The 5,103-nt window shown below is 31.2% G+C and overlaps 1 long non-coding RNA gene across 1 annotated transcript; it reads right to left on the bottom strand.

The window, feature by feature from the left end:
* Positions 1 to 215: 215 nt before the first annotated feature.
* On the bottom strand, positions 216 to 2,931 carry LOC134278582 (uncharacterized). Its single transcript, XR_009994476.1, has 3 exons — positions 2,824 to 2,931; positions 1,292 to 1,328; positions 216 to 260 (listed from the first exon to the last, which is right to left on the bottom strand). It is a non-coding gene; the product is annotated as an uncharacterized LOC134278582 (long non-coding RNA).
* Between the last annotated feature and the right edge of the window lie 2,172 nt (positions 2,932 to 5,103).

Here is a 5,103-nt window from a genome sequence, read left to right as displayed (position 1 = left end):
TAAAATGATAAGTTATAATAAGAAATATATTTGATATATGTGTGACAAATATATATTTTACTGTTATAACGATTTGTATGATTCGTATTTCGATTTGGAATGTTTTTTGGAATGTTAAATAAAAGATATAAACTTACCATCATTTGGTCCTCTCCAACAAAACTGGACGCACCTTCCCTCTGAACATTCACTACACCTGACATGGTTACATCGTGGTGGGCCTGGGTTTTCCTCCGAAATGGTTAGACTCTCAAATATCTCTAAATACAATGGAGTACATTGTTTCTCGCTATTGATATCTTAGAACTGTCATTCAATTAAGCTGAAAACATCTGTATTTCTATATAAAGAGAGCATTAAAAATTGTCTTAATTCAGGCCAGAGAAACTAGAGATAAACAAAAAGTAAACGAAATATATTTCTGTGTTATGATCAGTGCATTAAGTATTGTAGATTTGTTAAGAAAATGGGTTTAGAATATGTCTAAATAGGAAAATAGATTAAAAGTATACAATGATTAAGTTTGTTGGTGGACTTCATTTTAGTTCATGTATTATAATATTTACAAAACAATATACTTTGATCTTTTTAAAAATTTTACTTTAGTAAATACCGGTATATTAACAAGATGATGTTAGAGGTTGTTGCAGATTTTTGAAGGGAAAAAACTTGTTAAAAGGCAATAATTTTAACAGTTTCTTAACTAGTGATCTTGAAATAGATAATTTAGACAAAGTTTATTGTATACCCCTGGACCATTAACAGTTCTTCTATTAATTTCACAGAAGCATACAATGTTGATCACTTGCAAAGTAATGGATCAATTTTGTACCCTTTTCCTGCTATTTAACTTAAACTGGACTGATAAATGACCTTGAATAACGTCAATTTTTACACGTTCCCGCTGTTTACCCCGAACTTGGCTAAATAAACCGCGAATCCGAACCAAATTCATATCACCTGTTAGACAGTACTTTGTTTCTCCATAACAAGACATGGCAAGAACTATACATTTTTTTTATTGTAACCTTGAATTGTCCATATACCTTGTTTAAAGAGCAAGACACCCCTTACGTGTTGAAAGTATGGACATACTAGTATATATGTGGCCTGATAAGACGTCAGCCGTGCATGAGGATAAGTTGAACACAAGAAAAGAAAGACTAATATGCGTGCTTGGTAAACAAAACGATGGATGTTAGAATACAAAGCAGGGAAACAATAGAAATTGCGGTTCCTGTTGGTATCTAGATACTTTGAATGCCACATTTTACAGTTGATGTATACTCACCCTCTGAAGATTTGGCTTCCTTACTGATACACAAGCTCTGCTAACAAATGAACCAAATTCAAATACGCTTCAGCTGATAAATGGAATCATGTCATACAACAAACATTGCTGATTGTTTTAGGTCAATACATAATTTAGCAAACATTAACGCAAAAAAGGACAAGATAGGGTAAGACGCCTTTTTGGCCCCTGGTTTGGAGTGTCTTTCAGAATGATGCAACAGTTTATTAACTGAAAACTACTTATCACCCCTGCCACAAAATGAGTATTGGTTCTAAGTTATGGGATACATAAAGGTAGCAAGAATGTAAGAAAATAAGTAAATTTTCTCATTTTTATTCAAATTTTAATCAATTTTACAGCACATTTTATTTCAGAAAACATAGAGCACAGGTAAGTCTATCTACCAAATTTATATATTTCATATACTAGAATCAGATGCATCTTGTGTGTAAAAATCTCAGATAGGCAAGCTTGTGTTCTATATTTTCCAAAGTGAAAAGTATCTCAAATTTGACAAAATTCCACCAGAATTGAGAAAATTTGGGAAAACTTCAACCTTTTGCACCCTCTTATGACCTCCGTGTATGCTTTGAATCAAAATTAGTGCTGGTTTTAAAACAGGCATCAATTTCAGTTCTTAACCAAAATTATCATAGTTTTAGCTGTGTTCTGATTTTTATTTCAAATAAGTAGCCAGATTCAGCGGTTACCAAACCTTGTCCTTTATATCAGAGTGTACAACCTGTGTAATATCTAACATATCCTTTAATAGCAGGATGTACAAGTTCTTAAATATCTAACATACCTTGTTTTGGCAGGATGTAAAACTCATGTGACAAATGTAATTAATTTTCGACGCCTTTTAACAATCTTATAAGTTTTGATTTTGTTTATGAGACTGTTAAAAAAGAGTATTACAATACTTTTTTTTTATTAAAAAATAGAACTGTACTGGCCTAAACATACCTTGCTCTGTCAGGGTGTACATATACCTTGTTATATTGTCAAGGTGTACTTGTCTAGCATATTTGTTATGTCAGGGTGTACATGTCTAGCATACTTTGTTATGTCAGGGTGTACATATCTAACATACTTTGTTTTGTCAGGGTGTACATGTCTAACATACTTTGTTATGGCAGTGTGTACATGTCTAGCATACTTTGTTATGTCAGGTTGTACATATCTAACATACTTTGTTTTGTCAGGGTGTACATGTCTAACATACTTTGTTTTGTCAGGGTGTACATGTCTAACATACTTTGTTATGGCAGTGTGTACATGTCTGGCATACTTCGTTTAAATCAATGTGAACATGTCTAATATACGTTCTTATGTTAGGGTGTACATGTCAAACATACATGTTATGTGAAGGTTTATATATCTAACATACCTTGTTCTGTCAGTGTGAACCTGTCTAACATACCTTGTTATATCAAAGTGTACATGTCTTACATTCCTTACGTCAGGGTGTACATGTCTAATATTTTGTTATGTCCGGGTGTACAACCTCTTTTAAGGTTCCAACTTACCGTATTTTGGCAGTACCCACTGGTCGTACATGATGATGACAATTTAGAAATTATCCACGAGTAGCAGAAAAATGATAATGAAATTTTATCCATCACTACAACTATAACCGCAGAGATGAGCTGGCTTAATTCAGTTATCAAAAATTTTATCGCTCAAGTTCATTTAGTATTTGGACCTATTTGAAGTGGGGTATTTGATAATGAAATCACGTTTGCCATTCATAAACGTAAAGAAAAAAACCACCTGTCTTTATCACTAAAGGTATATCCCACTTCACGCAACTATGGTTTAAAATAGTAAATAGTAATAGTAGTAAATGTATCTCCATTTGTACAGTTTAATAGAATATATAATGATATCCTTTTTTAGGATGATAAGGATAAAACATAATATTCATAATATTGTGGGTATCACAGAAAAAATACTTTTGAAATATTTAAAAAGTTTTTTCCTTCCAAAATTCTGAAAGAACCTTGCAGCATACAAGCATCTGTTTTTAAAGATTTTATTCGTAAGGAATATTAACAACAAAACTAATGAACGCATGTGTTTAAAGTCACCACAGTGTTCAAGTTAAATGATATTTGAAAATAGTCCTAATAATGTTCTTTTGAAATAAAAAATAAGTCGTTCAGTTTCTTGTATTTAACATTTTAAGCCTCCACTTTCCCTATCTACACATCAAACTTCGACAAACTCACATGTGTGTTGAAAAAAGTTTAGTGATCAAAATATAATAATATTCTGATAAAATCAAATCTAGACTTGTACAAACTTTTTAAAATAGTTATAGTATAAGAAAATGGATTTCAAAATGTTTATATGCAAAGTACAGTTTCCTTATACACAAATGGATCAAACATTGTAAAATTGTGAATATAGTTCCATTATATCAGAGTGGATGCAACAATGTAAATTTGCAAATGAAGTTACAGTATTATTTATATCACAAAGGAGGGATTTGTCAATGTAAAGGAACATTAGTAATCATCAAACATATCACACATTAAAAATGATTGAATACAAAATGTAGAATAATACCAAAATTACAAGAAACGAAAAATATGCTCGATATCCGAAAAACTGCATCACATAATTAATTTAATATATCTTTGGGTGAGTACATAACCATCATTTATAAATGACAAGTTATATCTTTTATATATCAAGTTTGTCACTTGATCAGTGAAATGATAATTTGACACTATTAAATAAGAATTTTAAAATATAATGTATATCTTAGGAATGTCATTTCTGACTATTTTATAGTTACATATTCATTAATGATTTAATTTTTTAAACTCATCTGAGAAAAGAATTACAGCAACATCAAGAAGAAAGTATTTTTGGAATTGTATATTTAAAGGTCTGCTTAACACAGTTCGCAAAGCTTACCGATGACATGCTGTATCCCCCTATCCTTAAGAGAGGAAATAAAAAGTTTTAACAGAGCACTGTTCTTTCCATAGTTCCAAATTAAAGGTGAATATAACGAACGAAGTTAAACCCTTGGATACAAAGGTTTGGAGCTCTAAATTTGTCTTGTATCTCGACCACTGAAATTTAATTTTTTGATGATCATTAGAAATACCTAAGTTAAATATTTTTAAACAATAAAACAAAAATGTAAAATATTTAATTAAATGGAAAATGAGTTGATTTTTTTTGCTGAAACTGTGTCCATGTCCCTTTAAATACCAAACTTTTCGTTCCTATACTCCTGTTTAAAAAATACTTTCAAAAATTAATTTGATATTACAGGGAAATATCTCCTTTCAAAATTTTCTGTGCAATTTAAATGATCTTTTATTAATTCTTAAGTCTTTATTTAACACAACATTTAAACTTTTTCACTGAAATTATAAACAATACCGGGAAAAGCACACAGTGTATAACATTAAACAGAGAAATTATCACATCTGACTTTTGACTTAGAATGGCTGGTCTGATATAAGCTATCAGTTGTACCATAATCATCGGCAAGGCGGGTATAACTGTAGCCAGAACTGCCGAGCGTAACATTTTGAAAGCTCTTATTTGCCATTGTTTGCCAGATACACTTGTTTTTCTCTCATTTTCTTTCCTCCCAGATGTGTAAGGTGCATTATTTTGGATTGACATCATGTTTGTATCATTTTCATTTTCCTGTTTAGGAGATGATCTATATTGAGTTTTGATGCTTAGGTCCTTTTGACTTCGAGTTTTCTCTTGGTGAATGCTGTTGGATGCAGCTGTTACAGGCTTTACGAATATTAAGTTACTTGAACGCGTTGATGGCG

The sequence above is a fragment of the Saccostrea cucullata genome, unplaced genomic scaffold (assembly GCF_032062105.1).
Source record: "Saccostrea cucullata isolate Sc308-1 unplaced genomic scaffold, CSIRO_AGI_Scuc_v1 ctg652, whole genome shotgun sequence".
Taxonomy (NCBI): Eukaryota; Metazoa; Mollusca; class Bivalvia; order Ostreida; family Ostreidae; genus Saccostrea; species Saccostrea cuccullata.
This window is presented reverse-complemented; position numbering and strand designations above follow the sequence as displayed.